This window comes from Chlorocebus sabaeus, chromosome 16 (assembly GCF_047675955.1).
Source record: "Chlorocebus sabaeus isolate Y175 chromosome 16, mChlSab1.0.hap1, whole genome shotgun sequence".
NCBI classification, from domain to species: Eukaryota; Metazoa; Chordata; class Mammalia; order Primates; family Cercopithecidae; genus Chlorocebus; species Chlorocebus sabaeus.
The window spans coordinates 13757168-13777716 of record NC_132919.1 but is presented as its reverse complement, the minus strand read 5'-3'; positions in this window follow the sequence as shown (position 1 = coordinate 13777716).

Here is a 20549-nt window from a genome sequence, read left to right as displayed (position 1 = left end):
ACGGAGTCTCACTCAGTCACCCAGGCTGGAGTGCAGTGGCACGATCTCTGCTCACTGCAAGCTCTGCCTCCCGGGTTCACACCATTCTCCTGCCTCAGCCTCCCAAGTAGCTGGGACTACAGGCTCCTGCCACCACACCCAGCTAATTTTGTTTTGTATTTTTAATAGAGATGGGATTTCACCGTGTTCAGCAGGATGGTCTCGAACTCCTGACCTTGTTATCCGCCCGCCTTGGCCTCCCAAAGTGCTGGGATTACAGGCGTGAGCCACTGCCCCCGGCCTATACATGTTCGTTTTTAACTTGCCTGTATGATTATATTTAGACTGAGTGTCTTTAGACACATAAAGCTAGTTCATGATAAAGATCGTTTCTGTCTTTTATTTGGTATAGTTAATGCATTTATATTTAAAGAAAGAATATTGGTATATTTGCATTTTAGTCTACTGTTTAATTCTGTTTCCTCTTCTTTGTATCGTCATAGTTTCGCTCTATATTCCTGCTTTATTTTGGGTTATTTAAATACTTTTAGTATTCTATTTGAATTTATCTACCTATTTTTGATAATATCTCTTGGTATAATTTTGTAATGATTGCTACAGTGATTACAATATACATATATATTTTTCTCAGTATTTAAAATACATGTTTTACCACTTCAAATTAAATATAGAAACCTTGTTGCCATTAAGTTCCCATCATTTTCTCCCCTTATCTTGTGGTATCTTATTTATCACATCTGCATATATTGAAAACCCAGCAATGTTACAATTTCAAGTTTCAGTTATCAATTATATTTTAAAGAGTTTAAGGGAATGATAGTCTACTATATTTATGCAGATATTTACTATTTATTTACTCTTTGTTTATTTCTGATATTCTAAGTGGACTTCTGGTATTATTTTCTTTCTTTTGGAAGAATTACTTTTATAAAGAAACAGATCTGCTGAAAATTGATTATTAGTTTTTCTTCACTGAGGCCATCTTTGTTTTAGCCTCAGTGTTGAAGAATATTTTTACTGGGTATAGACCTCTGGGAGTTCTGTAACTCTGAGGGTCAAGAAAATTCTTTCAATATGTTTTGTTGAGGAAATTATCTCTGTATTTTTACCTCTACATAATACCCTTCATATGCTTGAAGATCCTTGTTTTTAGTTATCTTTTTCTCATATTGCATGATTGCCAAAATTTTTAGTATCTGCTGCCACTCCTTTCCTGGTAATATGATAAAATCGTTAAACAGAACCTGGCTTTGTGGATAAGTTTCTGTGAGAACTCAGTAAATATTTGGCTTTAATTTTCCTGTCTATAAAATAAAAAAGATAACATTATATATATATGACTGGTTTGACAGCAATATCTTTCAGGACTTTGAAAATATTAACTTTATTGTCTCCTTTTTTTTCTCTTTCCTTCTTTTGTTTTTTTTGTTTTGTTTCATTTTGTTTTAGAGATGGGCTCTTACTCTGTTGCCCAGGCTGGAGTGTGGTGGCACAATCACAGATGACGGCAGCCTTGAATTCCCAGGCTCAAGAAATACTCCTGCCTCAGTCTCCTGAGTAGCTGGGACCACAGGGACACACTACCCTGCCTGGCTAATTTTTAAAATTTTTCGTAGAGACAGAGTCTCACTGTCTTGGACTTCTGGGCTTAAGCAGTCTTCCCACCTTGGCCTCTGAAGATGCTGGGATTACAGGCATGAGCCAATCTAGCCATTTGAATCATTGTATTATGTTAATACATATGTTTCACTTTGTTTTCATTTTTGTTTGGCTGCTTTCAAAAATTTGTGTTTCGTATTTACTTTTCTGTCATTTTTAAAGGACGTGTTTGGGCATTGACTTTTTGGATTTATTCTTTTCTTTTTTTTTTCAGATGGAGTCTCACTCTGTCACCCAGGCTGAAGTGCAATGGCACCATCTCAACTCACTGCAATCTCTGCCTCCTGGGTTCAAGCGATTCACGATTCTCCCACCTCAGCCTCCTGAGTAGCTGGAATTACAGGTACCTGTCATCATGCATGGCTAATTTTTGTATTTTTGTGGAGACAAGGTTTCACCATGTTGGCCAGGCTTGTCTTGAACTCCTGATCTCAGGTGATCCACTCACCTTGGCCTCCCAAAGTGCTGGGATTACAGGTGTGAGCCACCATGCCTAGCTTTTGGATTTATTCTTTCTGGGACTTGTTGAGCTTCTTAAATCTACAAGATTATATCTTTTGCTAAATTAGAGAAGTTTTCACTATTATTTATTTAAGTTTTTTTTTTTTTTTTTTTTTTTTTTTTTCCTGCAGTGTATTATTTCCCCTGTCTCTGGGATGCTTATGACACAAATGCTAAACTTTTTCCTACTATCTTATAGTTCTCTGAGTCTCTGTTCATTTTTGAACTTTTTTTCCCTTTCCGTTGAGGACTGGTTAATTTCTATTTATCTATTTTCAAGTTGACTGGCTCTTTCCAATGTCATTTTATTCTGCTATGCATCCTTTTCAGTAAGTTTAAAATTTTTATTAGTTGTATTTTTTGGTTTAAAACTTCCGTTTGATTATTCTGTGTGTTTTCTATGGTTTTACTGATACCTTCTATCTTTTCATTTATTTCAAGAGTATTACTCTTACTTCTTAGAGCATTTTTACGATGGCTGCTTTACAGTCTTCATAAGATAACTCCAGTATCTGTGTTATCTCCTCATTCACTTCTGTTGACTCTCATTTTCCATCTGAACTGAGAATTTCCTAAATTTTTATATGCATTTCTGTTGTATTTTAATTATATTGAATATTATCATAGGAGACTTTGGGACTTAAGTAAATCTTATGATGAATATCAATATATTTACTTTAAAAGGCAATCAACCACATGAGTTCAGGCTGATAGTCTCATCAGCCTTCAATGGATGGAGTTTCAGTGTTGGCTACATTTTCAGTACCTTCACAGTGCTATTTGGATCTGTCACACGTGGGATCCACCCTATGGCCAGTTTGGTACTTGGATGGGAGTATATCCCTAATTATAGTTCCCGAAGCCTTTGGTTTGCTGTTTAATGTCAGATTCACACATACACAACTTGTGGGTGAGCTCGGGAATTCCTAAACACCTGCATGAAGTCCAGTTCTCTTTCCTGAGTTCCTTCCTCTTTGTGATTACCCTTGCACTTCCAGGCTTCCTGAGGCTCTCTTTTTGGTTCTATAATAAGAAAGATGGGGTTTCATGTGCGTTGCTCTACTATATACTTTCTGTAACATGCCTGACAAACTGCAGAAAAGCAGAGAGAGGAAGAAAGTAATAGGGAAAGATCTCCACCCCATTGGAACCACAACTCCTCTGATAAGAAGGGACGGTTCAGAATTTTAGACTTCCATGGGTCCCCTCTTCCACTACTGTTGCTGCCACTACAGGCACTGGGGCCTGGGATGAGGGAAATAAAAAAAAATAAGAAATTAATGAACAAAAATTTAAAAATGGGAGATTTCCCCCCACTCTCCCTGAATATTAGGATACTTCATTCCTGCTTCTTGATACAGAACTAGAGGGATTCTCCTAGAGCTCTGTCTGTCTGCATGGATCCCTGTTGGTTTCAAGCTTCCTTGATTCCATATTGGAGACACCATAAGAGAAAAGATGGTAAATCCATTCACATTCCCAGTTCGATGGCTGTTCACATTATAATCCTTTTTCCTAGTTTACCTGCTACCAGTAATTTTTCATAGGCCCTGAATAACTACTTCATGCATTCTGTTCAGAACTTATAGCTGCACATAGTGAGAAAGTCAGTGTGAATGTGCTTGGTCAATATTTCCTGAAACTGGAGCCATCTCTAGATTTTAATCACTAGCAAGCCCCTTTCCTCCACCAGTTACAACTCTAAGTTCAGCATAATTTGCAGTTCATTCCACCTGTAATATATTATCACTTACAAAAATGCAATGGGGGGCCAAAGGCTGCATTGAAGAGTAAGATAAATTTCAGATGCAAAACAGACAATTGTCATAAACTTCTCGTAACTGAGGGGTTCTATATAGGGTATAGGAAGGTAGAAATTATTCACTTCATATAAAATAGCTTTGTTAGGAATTAACTCATCCTCCCCTGTTGTTTTTTCTCAGGATGCTTCATTTAGAACAGTCTTAGTGTTCACTTTGACCATCATTTATGTACATAAAGTTGTCATGTATTTGAGATACTTGTTGGGAGAAATTTGGGGAGTATTGCATCCTGATTCCATTCAGGATTCAGTTCTTCTAGGAATAACTCTGATTTTTATTTCACTTTTTGTTTTCTTTTCTGTTTTTCGCTATCACTTTTTCAGATACCCAGCACACTTATTCTCTTCCTTATTTTATGGACAGAAAAATAAAGGCCAAAGATTGACTGAATTCTCTCAGAAAATTATTCACAAGCCAGGTTCTGTCTAGTGATTTTATCATATTACCTGGAGAGAAGTGGTGGCAGATGCTGAAAATTTTGGCTTCTTATTTCCATTGAGATAACATCCCAAATTTATCCTAGCCATCCATTCATCCAAAGTAGGGATAGGTGGGATAGGAGTTGGTGGGGTATTGAAACCGGCAGACTGGTGCAGAACAGACTCAATGAAACTGGCAGAGATTGGTGCCAAAGGGATCCAATGAACCTGAGAGTCAAGGATTTCCATCCTGGAGAGATTCTATTTAATTTAATGAAAAGCCAAGTTAAAATAGATAATCGGGCAAACATTTGATCTGGTTATTTCTGGCCCTGCCTCTGGTTTATCCAGTCTCTATGGTTTAGTGTGTGCATGTGTATCTGAGTGTGTCATAAACCCTTGAAACAGGTTGCAAACAAGCTTATTACAAAGCAGGCTCCTATCTCCACTTCTAAGTTTACCTTTTGCTACTCCCCACCCAACTCCCCTCCCAATACATTCTACACTCTAACCTCTCTGAGCTACTTGCGTTTTCCCAGATGGGCTGTGTGTTCCAGTTTTTTTTTCCACAATCTTTTGCACCTGCTGTTCCTACTGTTTACTCTCTGGCCCCTCCTTCACCTGGCCAACTCTAAACATTGCTCAATTCCTCACATATTTTCATACCCTCTGGAAATCATTCCCTGGTACCTCACACCTATCTCAACAAGGGTTACATTTAATAAACAGAATTGGCTAGCTCATAAAGAGAAAGTCCAGCGTAAGACAGCTGTCAGTGTTGTTTGAAGCATTCTGAACATTCTTCTCTCATCACGTGGAATGGGAGTTTTTAGTAACTTAACATGACTCTGTTTTAACGTGAAATTATATCACACGCTTCTAGTCCCTTATATTAAGAAGCAGATATGGACCGGGTGCAGTGGCTCACACCTGTAATCCCAGCACTTTGGGAGGTCAAGGTGGGTGGATCACCAGTGGTCAGGAGTTCGAGACCAGCCTGGCTAACCTGGTGAAACCCCATTTCTACTAAAAATACAAAAAATTAGCTGGGTGTGATGGCACATGCCTGTAATCACAGCTACTCAGGAGGCTGAGGCAGGAGAATCACCTGAACCCGGGAGACAGAGGTTGCGGTGAGCAGAGATTGTGCCATTGCACTCCACCTTGGGCAACAAGATCGAAACTCCATCTCCAAAACAAAACAAAACAAAACAAAAGCAGATATTATCTTTATCTTTTCTGTGAAGAGTGACTTACTATACACCTTGAAGTGCTCTGATGGAAGGTACGGAAACCTCTGAAAGGAAGCCGTCCAAGTAGGCTTCCTTTGTATGAGTCTTGTATGAGTCGACACTGTAAGTTTATAAATCTTTTCTGCATTTAGTTATTGCACTGAATCCTGATAACAGCCTCAGAAAGAGGCAGATCATCATGTTACAGGTGATGAAATGGGGAGTGATGGAGGCGTGGTGCCCTAATAAAAAGCACTTGTCTGGAAGCCATGGCACCTGATGTTTCTGAGGTATCACAGGAATAGAGTAGAATCATGAAAAGAGAGAGAACCTCCTCACATCGGGCAGCACCACCTAACATTCATTGGCACAGTGGCCTCATCAGCACCTCTGATAGGATCTAACGGTCCCTGTCGTCTTGTTTCCTTCAAGTCCTTCTGGAATCTCATTTCTAAGATGGGAGTGAAGATACAAAGGAAATCGCCTGAAAGGAGTTAATCGTCTTTGCTTCTGATTACCTTCTTTTTTAAGGGCAGTGGTTTAATTATCGAGACACTAACCACATGCTAGATTTCCTGGGTGAAAGACTTTCCTTTTAACATGATCACACTGTGTTAATGATACTGATCAGTCCCAGAATACTGCTAAAATAATTGTCTGTGAGCAGGTTGCTCTACAGAAATATTCGTGGAGCTTAGAGCATGAAACCTCCCAATTGCGTACTAAAGAAAATTTTTCAAACCGTAAAATTACTTAGCAAGAAAAAAAAACGTTAATTTAAGAATCTATACTTAGCCAGCCCAAAACTACACTAGAAACGTTCCAGAAGTGGCAATTTAAAGAGGTAGAAAATACCATACTTCTCTATGTGCCTCCAGTACCAAATAAAACTGTTCCTATTTACTCTACAGGGCGGACTGGTGCTTTGTAAAGTTTGGTTTCTTAACAGCAGTAAAGGGAGTTCTAATTTGGCTGTAGGTCAACATGCACAAGATTCAGTTTGCCAGAAGGGGCTACTCAGTGACTTCAGACTCTAAACACATGAGGATCTGAGACCCCCACACTAAAAGTTCGGAATAAAGACAGCAGGTTCTAAACTCTGACTTCAAGTCAAGTGCTAATAGTTAATAATGAGAACCACTCAGGCAAATTCACTTTTCCCAGTACGTTTAAAGAAGTGGTTCTCACACTTGAGCTTGTGTAAGAATCCCCTGGAGAGCTTGTTAAAACACAGATGGCTGGGCCCCACCCCAGCTTGTCTGATTCACTAGAGCTGGGGCGTAGCTCAGGCATTTGCATTTCTAACAAGTTCCAAGATGTTGCTGATGCGGCTGGTGTCAGAGCAACACGATGAAAACTACTGATTTGTTTAATGAAGACAGTTGATGCCAAGGACACAGTCATGATTATTTACCCCAAGGAGTTTATTCCTTCATCTGGTGGTCTCCTTATCCCCCAGTGGGCAGATTTCCCACTTCATTTACTTCATTTTGTGCTCCATTTTAGCCTTTTTTTTTTTTAAACCATTGTCTACCATATTGGCTGTATTATTGTCAGTATCCAATTAGGGTATTTTGGACTGTAACAACGGAAAAGAGAACTCAAACTGGTTTAGAAAGTTATTAAATGGATTTATGTCTAATAAACATAATTTACTAGCTCATAAAGAGAAAGTCCAGGGTAGGGTAGCCTTCAGTGTTGTTTGATGATGTCATCAAGGACCCATGTGATTCACTTCTGTTTTTGTGCTCTGCAAGCCACAGTTTTGGCTTCACGATAAGACTGGTTCCCCTTGTGGTTTTAGGACAGTTGCTGGTAGCAATCAAGTTTTCAAGTTGCTTGCTCACATCCCTTGGAAAAGTGACTTCCTGGGGTTTTCTTCAGAATAAAGAGTTTTCCAAAGCCTCTGGCAGGTCTCTTGTTACGTCTCATTGTCCAGAAGTAGGTCACATGCTCAAGGCCAAACCAATCACTGACCAGGAGGAGTGGTATAGCTTTAGCCCAGTCAGGCCTACCCCCTGGATTTCAGAGTGGCATCAAATTCTCCTGTGTCCTGTGGTATGCATGATACAAACCTAAATGAAACTGGCATTCTCTTGGGAAGGAAGAGTGGAGAATGGATGCTGGATTGCAACTAACAGTATCTACTACACTTTCCAGGTAGTTATAAAAGTAGATAGTTTTAGAAAGTTAAAAAGCCATGGGAAAGAAAATATTTTGTATATTTACAAGGTATGAGGTTTTCCAGGGTGACATTTAGCAAATTTCAGAGAACAGTGGAACTCAATTCTGCCACTAGTAAGTAAGTGGCAGAGTTGAGTTTCAAATACAGGTATATTTGAGTAAAGGCTTAAGCCACCTCTTTGAAGTTCCATTGCCTCATCTTTAAAATGGGGATGATACGGAGCTTTCAGGGTTGTCAGGACTATAAGGAATGAGTGCAGGGGAACTGGCATGGAACAGGGGCTCAGTTGATTATAAATGTCACTGTTTGTAATAATGATGTGTGCATGTATGTGCACGCACGTGTGTGTGTGTGTGTTGAGAACTAGTATAGCAATTGACAATGTTTGTATGATCTCCATTTAGGGGAACAGCAAAGATCTGGTTAATTTAAACTGTTAAACTTGATATTGATCCTTGGCAAAATTCTGTATCTGGCTATATAACAAATGGAAAATTAAAGAATTCAGCAATGGACAGACAATGACAAGCATCCCCTAAGAAGGGATTATACAGACTTCATTTCCTTTTTGGATACCAAGTTGGTCCCTAGGGAGGCCATGTACCCCAGAGTATGGTGTGTACACTATTAAAGGCATGTGGCTGTTCATTGATGTCACTCACTGAAATTGAGTGAGCTACTGAATTGAGCTGCTATTGGGATTAAATATACCACTGAAAATTTTAATTGTCAATGGCCAAAAGATTGATCCTTTGGACACCTGAATTTTTTTTTAAAGAAAGGGATTTCAGAGAGCCCTTATTCTTAACAATAAAGAAAGGGATTTTAGAGATCTCTTATTCTTAACAATTGGTGGGAAGATCAAATTAAAATAAGGAGATACAATAGTTTCATGGCTAGCCTTAAAAATTATCTTGACTAAGTCAAAGAGCAAAAATCTGACCTAAAACAGTTACACTGAAACTGCCCACTTTGAACTCCATGCAGGATTAACATGGAGGCTAGTCCATTTTGTAGTTTGGTGGTTAAAATTCCCATCATGGCTTGGGTTGTCTTTCTAATGAGGAATCGGTCCCTTTTGGTTTGATATTTCTGTTGACTTGAAATATCGGCTGTTTGTTCCAGCTAAAATCTGGTAATAAAAGATTTGAAAAAATTTTTAAAAAGAGTCCTACTGTTAGAAGTCAGCTTAATTAAAAGCTGATATATTTATATAAAATATAAATACATATATATTTACATATAAATACATACCTATACATATGCACATAATACATATAAAATATATATACAGACACATATATAAATATATATACTATATATATAAATATATATATACACATATACATATATAAATTTAAGTCCTTTCTGCTTTTTCTTTTTAGATCCTGTTTTTGGAAACATTTTAGTGGACTAAAATTTTTCAAAAACTGAACACATATGTTTAATGCCTCTATTCATTTCCTTTCTTAAAAATTGTTCTCCCATTTTACTTTTACTCTTCCTACTTCTCCTTCCTCTTTGCCATATTCAGTATTGTTTGAAAAGATCTAGAGAAGACTCAGACGCCTTAAGGAACCCAGAAAAATGTATTACTCATCCCTTTTGTGGAGGTCTTCCATTTTCCTTGTGAAGATTCAAGAGTGATGGTCTTCGTGGGTCTAACGCTCTGCCCTCTTTTGAATTGTTACCTAATCTCTTTGCTTTTGGGGGGTATCAGAAATTACATTATGTTGTGAGAAAACTAAACCTTGGTGTGTGTAATGGTTGGGTAAGAGATACAGTTTTAAAGGTGGCTGATGGAAATTGTTTATCGTAAATGGCCATTACTACAGTGGGTTACTAGTTTCTTGCACATTTGGGTAAGAAAAGTGTGGTTTAGGGCCTGGTGCAGTGGCTCACGCCTGTAATCCCAGCACTTTAGGAGGCCAAAGTGGGCGGATCACCTGAGGTCAGGAATTCGAGACCAACCTGGCCAACATGGTGAATGTCAGGCCTCTGAGCTCAGGCTAAGCCATCATAACCCCTGTGACCTGCACATATACATCCAGATGGCCTGAAGTAACTGAAGAACCACCAAAGAAGTGAAACAGTCAGTTTCTGCCTTAACTAATGACATTCCAGCGTTGTGATTTGTTCCTGCCCCACCCTAACTAATCAATCAACCTTGTGACATCTCTCCCCTGGACAATGAGTCTCATGATCTCCCCACTGTGCACCTTGTGACCCCCGCTCCTGCCTGCAGGAGATAACCACCTTTAACTGTAATTTTCCACTACCTACCACATCCTATAAAACTGACCCACCCCATCTCCCTTTGCTGACTCCTTTTTTGGATTCAGCCCACTTGCACCCAAGTGAATAAATAGCCTTGTTGCTCACACAAAGGCTGTTTGGTGGTCTCTTCACACAGATGCACGTAACAGTGAAACCCCATCTCTACTAAAAATACAAAAATTAGCTGGGTGTGGTGGCACGTGCCTGTAATCCCAGCTATTTGGGAGGCTGAGGCAGGAGAATCACTTGAACCCGGGAGGTGGAGGTTACAGTGAGCTGAGATCGTACCACTGCACTCCAGCCTGGGCGACAGAGTGAGACTTCGTCTCCATCTCAAACAAACAAACAAAAACAAACAAGCAAACAAATTAAAAAGTGCAGTTTAGGCCCTAAAAACTTCATACTTACTTTTCCCTATTCACTAAAGGGCTCCACCCAAAAGCCAGTAATCTAATGGAGAAGGAAGCCAAATAAAAAAGCCGAAATACTGCTTTCTGATATTTAGCAGAATCTTTTGATACTCATTGTAAAAGAAATTTGCCCTTACAAATGGAGATTTTCTTTAGAGATGGGAACTGTAATGGTTTAAAGTTTACACAACAAACCTTGCTTCTCTTCAGATCTAAGTTTTGTGCCTTTGAGATGTACATTTTCTACCTTGTTTCGCCAGAGTCATGCCATAGGAGATGCAAATTAAGAGTTGCCTAGCTAACAATCATTTAAGGCAATGGAACCAGTAATCAAGAGATTCATAGTCTAAAGTGGGGGACAGAAACTTTTTGAAAGCGGGCAAAGGAAGAATCTTATAATTCTGTAAAATCTGCTTCTGTCTACATGTCTATATGTCTGTGTCATGTGTATGATATTTCACTACCAAATTATTTTAAAGGAGTCTAACCAATTGGCTTAAAGAAAAGTAAGCACTTAAATCAAGTATTTTATCAGAAAAATAAAAGCTAGCTCAAATGCCTTTTGGTTTGCATGACTTTAGTCATCTTTGGTAAATAAAACTAGTTTCAAAATTCTCTAGAGTAATTTAAAATCTTAACGTCATGTTATATTAAATTAAATAATCCTAGAAATGTCACAGGAAATTAGATTTACTAAGATTTAGAATAGTAGTTAATATAGGTCATTAAAACTGCTAGATATAAGAGTACCAATTCCATATACGGAATATAGAAAGAAAAATGTTTTTTGGGAAAGAAGTTCATAAAAAATGAAGATGTAGTTTTGCTTGAAAGAAAAGCAATTTTGTCTAGTTTAGAGGCAATGTATAGGTTGTTTGAAAATGAAGGAAATAATGACATAGATAAAACTAAACGGATAGAAGAGAGGGGATAATAGTGTAGGGAATGAGGAACCTTTGATTTTTGGGTGGCCATGCGACACGGAGCTGCAGCTGTGCTGTTAAAGGTAAAAGCTCAGCTCAGCTATTGAAGGTAATATTTACAAGTGGCATTGAGAGATGGATTCAACTTCTGGGAGTTGATTTACTGGATGCATAAGGAAACAAAAACTAATAAGGGAAAAGTGAAATATTCAATTGGTAAACCAAAACTAAAATTCCAAGCTCCCCAGCTGACCGAATGGACTCCCTGCTCAGCCAAGGGGATTCCAAAGAAATCTGAAAAATGAGTTCAGGCAATAACAGGAAGTGGGGGTTTGGATATGCCTTATTATACCCTCTCCATTTTGCCATTTAGACCCAACTGATGAGCATTCATATTAGAGATTCTAACACTGACATAACAGAGACTTTGTAGCAGTAAGCTACCAACCACAACCTGCCTCTGGTGTATAACATCACAAGACAGGTAACAGGTTCTAAAAGAAATCAAAGTATTTTACCCCAAAATATTTTTTTTGACATATTTTGGAATGGCCCTGCAAAACCATCTCTTGTGGGAAAAAGTTACATTCTGTGGAGAATCCTTTTCCTTTTCCAGGTCTTTTCCTGACCAGAGAGATTTAACTGAGAGTTGGACACTTTTTAAGGTCTGATGAGAAATATTTCCCATCAGTTCTCTCTAAAGACTGATACCTGGAGGTTCATCTACATAGTAAGAACCATGGCATGCAATGGGGAAGTAGCTTGCTTCTTTGGTGACCCACAGCTCAGGCCCCTAAGGGGAGCATGCAAATGGGCAGGTAGTGGGGAGTGTGGGTTCCAACCCTATGGCAGCATCTAGGGTTGAGTGTTTACAGCTCTGAAAGCCCCAGTGGGCACATGTTGCATTGTGCTCTTTCAGCTTAGCTGTGGCTTGTGTTAATCAGATACATTGGACCCTTTGCCTTATCACAAAGAGAGGGCTTTCTGTGTCCTGGGGTTCTTGCTTTAGGGTACTAGAAAAATTGGATCGCATGTGGGCTTGGAGAATGAGTGCAAGGTTTTGTTAAGTGGTGGAAGTAGCTCTCAGCAAATGGGTGGGAAGCCAGAAAGGGGATGGAGGGGAAAGGTGATCCTCCCCTGGAGTCAGGCCACTCAGCAGCCGGGCTCACTTCCAACCACCCTCAGCCAAATTTCCCTCAGCATCCACATCATCCGACCATCAGTGTTCTTCTGCCAGTGTGCTCCTCTTGATGTCCTGCTACTTGTGTGTGTGCCCACTAAGGTCTCAGGGTTTTTACAGGCACAGGATTGGGGGGGGGGCATGGCAGGCCAGAGTGGTCTTGGACAATGCAACATTTGGGCGCAAAAACAAAAATGCCTATCCTCACCTAGGTCCATGGGCACAGGCCTGAGGGTGGAGCCCTAGCCAGGGACCCCACCCTTCTCTACTCAGCACTTCCCTGCCTCCCGCTCATGTCATTTTCCCCCTCTGAAGAGGTACATCTAACTGCCATTCGAATACAGGTGATGACAGTAGCAAAGATTTGGAACCAACCCAAATGCCCATCAATGGTAGACTGGATAAAGAAAATGTGGTACATATATACCATGGAATACTATGCAGCCATAAAAAAAGGATGAGTTTATGTCCTTTGCAGGGACATGGATGAAGCTGGAAACTATCATTCTCAGCAAACTAACACAGAAACAGAAAATCAAACACTGCATGTTCTCACTCATAATTGGGAGTTGAACAATGAGAACACATGGACACAGGGAGGGGAACATCACACAGGGACACAGGCAGGGGAACATCACACACCAGGGCCTGTTGGGGGGTGGGGGGCTAGGGGAGGGATAGCATTAGGAGAAATACCTAATGTAGATGATGGGTTGATGGGTGCAGCAAACCACCATGGCACGTGCATACCTATGTAACAAACCTGCACGATCTGCACATGTATTCCAGAACTTAAAGTATAATTAAAAAAAAAAAAAGAAGAATGCAGGTGGTGACTGGTATTAGCTACTTCCTGATGACAGGGGGTGTTGTTTTGGGCAAAAAGCAGCAGTCAGATTCCTCCCAGAGGTCTACCTAAGGGTTCCTGGCAAAGGGGAACATTGTCTGGAATTTGATGGCTTCTAGGCTTGAGAGGAAAAAACAAGTTTTATAAGGTTTAGTATGCATGGGTTAAACATGTATATTACACAGGAAAGAACCTAGTGCCAAGGATTATAGAAATAAGAAATGAAATATACTAATTATTTTGAAAACATTATTGTGCTCCAAGGTATAGAACAGAACAAAGGTAACAGCAAGCATAGGCAAGGCTATGAAGAAGATATCCTTGGAAGGTTAATTATTAACACTTATGTGATTTTTTTAGCTTGAGGTCCCTGATCTCTTCACATTGGTACTTCGAGTGTTCTTCTGGGTCAATGGAGATGACTTCGCTGGCTTCCCAGGCCTTTACTTGGCTATAATGAATCCAAGAGTCTATTCCAGTGACCTTTACTGCTGCAGGAGTAGAAAAGAGTATAGCATAAGTTCCCTCCCAATTTGGGCCTCTAGAGATAGAAAGGGAAGGGCGTACCTTTATCAGTACTGGGTCACCTGGTTTGAAAAGAGGTGGGTCTGGTTCACAGGCTTGGGCCTCTGACGGTTGTTTTAATTCCTGTTGGAAATGGGCCAAAGAGGTTATGTGTTTAATTAAATCAGAGGTTTCTTGGTCTAGCAAGAGATCATTGGGGAGAAAAGGCCATCCATTCATCATTTCAAGGAGATGCAAAGCTAGCTTTGAAGGGGTGTTTCTAATACATAGCAGGGTTATGGGGAGAAAGGTAGTCCAGGGGAGACGAGTCTCCTGAGACAGTTTCCTGAGGTGCCTTTTGATAATATCATTTGTCTTTTCTTCCTTTCCTGAGGATTGTGGTCTCCAGGTACAATGAAGATGGTACTGTATATCTAGTGCCTTTGAGAACCCCGGGGTGACAGCCAACTTGAACGAGAGGCTAGTATTGCTCTGGAGGTACTTAGGGAGTCTAAAGTGAGGGATTATCTCATTGATTAGTACTTTTATCATCTCAGAGGCTTTCTCTGTCTGACACGAAATTGCTTCTACCCAGTTAGTGAAAGTATCTATCCACACTAGGAGGACTGGATGCCTCTTGCCTTTGGCATATGAGTGAAATCCATTTGCTACTCTTTTTCTTGGTGGTCTACTGTCCTTTGGGTTCCCGGAGGAAGAAGCTATCAATGGAGGGGATTATTTTTAAGGCAGTTCTCACAAGCATTAACAATTCGTTTAACCATTTGTATTAGGTTTGTTTGTTGTTTTGTTTTTGTTTTTTTTCAGACGGAGTCTCTCTCTGTCGCCCAGGCTGGAGTGCAGTGGCGTGATCTCGGCTCACGGCAAGCTCCGCCTCCCGGGTTCACGCCATTCTCCTGCCGCAGCCTCCCGAGTAGCTGGGACTACAGGCGCCCGCCACCATGCCCCGCTAATTTTGTTTTTGTATTTTTAGTAGAGACGGAGTTTCACCATGTTAGCCAGGATGGTCTCGATCTCCTGACCTTGTGATACCCCTGCCTCAGCCTCCCAAAGTGCTGGGATTACAGACGTGAGCCACCGCACCTGGTCTGTATTAGGTTTCTACCTGAGAACAATCTCTGGGTCATTTGATAGGTTTTATCCTTACCTAGTTGGAAGGCCTGGTGAAAGCTTTTAAAAATTTTCCATTGGTTGGCAGCAGGTAGATGCAGTTTACCATGTTCTGATTGTAGCCATCCTGAGGACTGAAGGATGTATCCCTGAGAGGTGGCCCGTTCTATTTTTGCAGGAGAGTATTGCAGTTTTATTTCTCTGATGGGGCCCTCCCAGATCAATAGGGCTTCAAGTGGGTCAGAGACCTGGGGACCCATGGCTGCTGTTTTAGCTGCTTAGTCTGCCAGTCTATTTCCCTCAGCTATTTCATCCATCCTTCTTTGGTGGCCTTTACAAAGTATGACTGACACCTTCCCATGGGAGGAAGACTGGGGACAATAGGCTATTAATTTCCTGATGGTATTTAATGGCAGACCCATTAGCTGTGAAGAAGTTCCTCTGTTTCCAGATAGTGGCATGGGTGTCGAGGTCTAGGAAAGCATACTTAGAATCAGTAGATATGTTAACTGTCTTTTCTTTGCTTAGTTCGAGTGCCCTCCTGAGGGTGATTAGTTGGGCTAGTTGTGCCTGAGGAAAGAAGTACATTCTCAACAACATGGTTTAAAGTAACTATTGTGTAGCCTGCTTTGTGGGTTTCTTGTTCTACAAAAGAACTCCCATCTGTAAAGAGAATCCAGTCTGGATTCTCTAAGGGGGTTTCCTTGAGGTCCTCTCTTGCTGCTCAAGTTTGTGCTTCTATTTGTTTGCAGTCACGCTCAAGTTCCCCAGCTTCATCTGGGAGGAAGATGGCTGGATTTAAGAAGGGACAGTTTCTTAATTGGACCGTAGATCCTTCTAACAATGGAGCTTGATGCTTGAGGAGACAGTTATCTGTTAGTCTTCTAGAAGACTATTGTCTCTTAGAAGACAGTAGTCTTGCCACATTGTGCAGAGTATAAACAGTGAAGTTATTCCCCATGGTCAACTTAGTAGCCTCTGGTATCAGCAAGGCTACAGCTGCGATTGCCTGGAGGCAAGGCCGGCCATCTTCTAGGTACCAAAATGAGCACCTTACTTAGGTAGCCCGCGGGCTGCTGGGCTGGACACCAGTTCTATTTTAGGACTCTCAGTGCCATTCCCTTTCTCCCTGATACACAAAAATTAAACGTTTTTCCTGTGGGGAGACTAAGGGCTGGTGCCTTAAGCAAGGTTTGTTTTAGTTGATCAATGGCCTTTTTAGCCTCCAGCTCCCAAGTTGGACAGTGAGTTTTAGCTGCCGAGTCTCCTTTATTAGATGATAATAATGAAATAGCTGAACTATAGGTATCACTGTACCCAGGTATCAATAGTCTGCAGATTCCTGTAATGCCCAAGAATCCCCTCAGTTTCTTGAGGGTTCTCAGGAGGGGAAAGGAGGAGATGGGTTTAATTCTCTTTTTGCCCAATGTTCTGGTCCACTCTGACAAGACCAGGCCTAGTTACTTCATTCAAGACGGACAGAGTTGAGTTTTGATTTTGGAACCTTATATTCTCTGTTAGCTAGAAAATTAAGGAGAGGCTTACTGCCCTCCTGAGAGATTTCCTCAGTTGGAGCACAGAGGAGAAGTTCATCTACCTATTTCAAGACCTTAACCTGAGGATAAAGGAACTCAGAGAGGTCCCTCAGTAACGCCTGCCCAAACAAGTGGAAGCTGTCTCCGAATCCCCGAGGTAATACTGTTCAGGTTAATTGAGTGGTTTGGTTATAGGGATCCTCAAATGCAAACAAATACTGGGAGTCAGGGTCTAATGGTATGTAGAAGAAGGCATGCCTTTAGGTCCAAGACTGTGAGCCATTTAGTCCCCTCAGGTATTTGGGCTAGCAGGGTATATAGATTGGGAACCACAGGCTGCATTGGAACCACAGCCTCATTAATGAGGGAGAGGTCCTGAACTAGCGTCCATTCCCTGTTGGGTTTTCATACTCCTAATAACAAGGGCTGTTGCAGGGTTTGAGGAGGGTTTGAGGAGGCCCAGGATCTTTAAGTTATATATCATGGCTTCTAGCTCTTTCCTGACCTCTGGCTTCAGGGGATATTGTTTCTAGTTAGGAAAGGAGATGGGATCCTTAACATGGACCCGGACCAGTATGGCTGTCCAATTTTCCCTCAAGTTGCTCAAACTTCTGGTTTAATATCAGTCTCCACTAGGGGCAGACAAAGAGTTTGTCCAGGGGCCGTCAGGATGGTGGTCCCCATACGGTCCAGGATATCCTTGCCCAACAGAAGAGCTGGGCTTTAAGGCATAATTAGAAAAGCATGAGTGAACAATAGGTCTCCCCAGCTACAACTAAGGGGTTGAGAGAAATATTGGGTTAAAGGCCTTCCTGAGGTGCCCCTCATGGTCATGCTGAGAGAAAAAGGAAGCCCAGATTAGGGAGTAGAACTGAGAGACCGGCTCCAGTGTCCAAGAGGAGGTCCCTTTTCCTCACTTCAATTTCCAGAATTACCCAAGGCTCCTGGATGGTAACGGTGGTCTGGACCACTGAAGCCGGGAAGAGGAGCCCCAGGACCCATAAGTCATGCTGCTGGACCGTTTGGGAGATTGGTTCTAGACCTGGTAACCAGCATCCCAGGAGGCAGTCCACTCTCCAGTGGTCTCCGTTGCAGACTGGACAGGGTCGAGGTGGCTTCCTTATGCCAGTTGGGCAATCCTTTTTGAAATGCCCTGGCTTGCCACATCGGTAGCAGTTAACAGGTGCACCCTGGGAATTCTGGGGTTTGTGGGCTTGCCTGGCAGCCATTAAAGCCTCTGTCTATTTCCTATATTTCCTCTTTCCTTCCTGGGCCTCCCTGTCTCTGTTATAAAAGACTGAGGTGGCTACTTTCAGGAGGTTCTTTAAAACACTATCTGGCCCCAGGGCCTGTTTTTGTAGCTTCATAATGATGTCAGGAACTGCCTGAGTCATACATGTATTCTTCGGGATTAGTTGTCCCTCAGCTGAATCAGGAGACAGAAAGGTGTGCTTTACCCAGGACTCTCTTAGCCTTTCCAAGAAAGCAGTGGGGTTTTCAGTGAATCCCTGGTTGATCATGGACAACTTAGTATAATTGAGAGGCCCGGTCCTAGTTCTACATAAGCCTTCCATTACACACACCTGAAGGTGTCTCCTCTTCTAGCTTTCCATTTCATTGTTGGGATTTCATTTAGGGTCATCCATGGGTACTGCTTCTCTTCCAGTTGGATAATGTTCGCCCCCTTCTCTAATGCCATATGTGATACAAAATGCATCCTCAAATCTCTCTGCTGCTTGCAGAACGGCCAGCTTCTCAGTGCCCATCAGGGTCTGATTCAGCAGTAACGTAACGTCTCTCCAAGAGAGCTCAAATATTTGAGTGAAATTCTGGAAAGCCTCTATATATATACCAAGGTCATCTGAAAACTTGTCAAGATCCCCCTTAATTTGCTTTAAGTCTTGTAGGAGAAAAGGACCTGGACCTTACTGGGCCCAAATACGCTGTGCGTCTGTTGGAGCGGCAAGAGGGAGACTGGGGCTTGTTTAGGGTGCGGATTTCTAGCAGGGGCCAAGCTGAAGCTGGATAGGGAGGTCGAGGTGGACCCAGAGGAGCAGGGCTTGAGAGAGCTGGCTCCTCTGCTGGGAGTACCTCTGGGATTTGTATCTTTAATTCCCTGGGCTTGCCCCTGGCAGCCTTCCCTGAGACGGCAAACAGGAGGGCTGGATCAATCCTACACTGTTAGCAAAGGCCTGGATTGCCTTGCAAGGTATAGAAAGTCTGCACATATAGGGCCTCAGACCATCTATCCTCATGTCTACAGAAAAGTTCCAACTGCCGGATGGTACTGAAATGAATGGTTCCTTCCTGGGGCCAACCCAGTCCTTCATAATTTGGCCAAACCTTTGTACAGAGGGCTATGAGGTATTTTCCCTCCAGATTCTGAGGTCAAAGCAGTCCCAGTGGTTCAGAATACATTCCAGAGGAGTATAAGCGGGGGATGGTGAAGAGATCGGATTGTCCATTCTGAAAGACAGGGAATGGAGGCCTCCCTCATTCCCTTCCTTCTTTCAGTGAAATCTCAGGGTGTGATGGAGAGAGAAAGCAAGCATTCCCCCTTTCCCTTCCACCTTTTCTATCCTCGAGCCCCAGCGAACTTGGCACGTGTCTCCCACGGGTACCAATGTGGTGTGTACCCATGAAGCAGGGAAAACCTAGAGAACATGAATTAACCACCCTCCCCTATGCCTCCCTTTCTCCCTGCCGTCAACAACCTTTGAGTTCCCTGGGTCTGTTTAGCCCATGGAGCATGGCTCCTTCCACGGGGTCAGGGGTTCAGTCGGCAGGAATTGGTCCTGCTCGTTTACGTCATGCCTGTTACCTGGCTTTGGATCCCTCAGACCTGGTTTTGCTTTTTAGGGCCTCAGCCTGAAGCTTGGAATTGAGTTTAGGACTGAAAAGGTATTTTTCAGAGGCTGTTTTGTATACGTTTAGAGTGTCTCAAATGAGCCCTGTTGAATTTGCAGTTATCAGCCAGCCTGGGTTGTTCCCCCATTAACTTCCCTATCAGAAACAGAGTTCTGGGAAAGGGGAACTCTCTCACTTAGAAAAGGAAAAAAAGAAAACAAAGAAAAACAGTTTAAAGGGCAAAAGGGGAGGTCCTGGGGGAAGAACCCCTGGCTCAGGGCAAGCAGGTTCCATTCATCCTTGTATTCTTCCCCTAGATTGGACTGGATTGATTCCTTGGCCAGGTAAGGAAAAGTTCCATTGGTGCAGTGGGTAAGAAGTGCCCACGCTTCAGCTCTGTGGGTTCAACCCTGTGGGGTCCCACCTACTGCTGTAGTTTTCTCCTGCTTCTGGCTCAACCCAGGCTGTGCAGGTGGAGGCAGCGCGGGCCAGCACTGCTCCTCCTGCCCCCTCGTGGCTGTTGGGCATGACTTTTGCATGCTGTGAACATGCCCAGGCCCCCAATCTGGGAGGGGATAGGCTAATGAGAGGTGCCTTGAGCCATGGATGCCTGCAGCTGTCCAGAGGGCGGAGGAGGAGGTTGTACCTCTAACAACTGTTGGTCTGATTTGCACGTTTGGTGGCTGAGCCGAATAATCGTTTTACTTAGTAACATTGCCACTCTCTGTAGCAAAACTCTTAACAATTTAAAGGAAGAGATAAGAGCCATTTCAAACTGTGTGTGAGAGAGAAAAGGGATTAAGTCTTGGGATTCTGACTGCCCGATAGGGCGGTTAAAACTCCATGAAGGGAAACAGAGCCTTTTACCTTCAGGAAAGAGAGACAGGTGGCAGGATTTTGGAAAAGAGGCAGATCCAACAGTTTTGCTTTTGCACTCACCTTCCGGGATCCCAGGCAACGCCCCAGTTGAAACAGGAAGAGTTTCCTTATTCCGCTCACAGGGTATGTGACAGGGGGAGTGGCTTGCTTCTTCAAGGCCCTGCAGCTCAAACCCCTAGGGGGAGCATGCAGATGGGCAG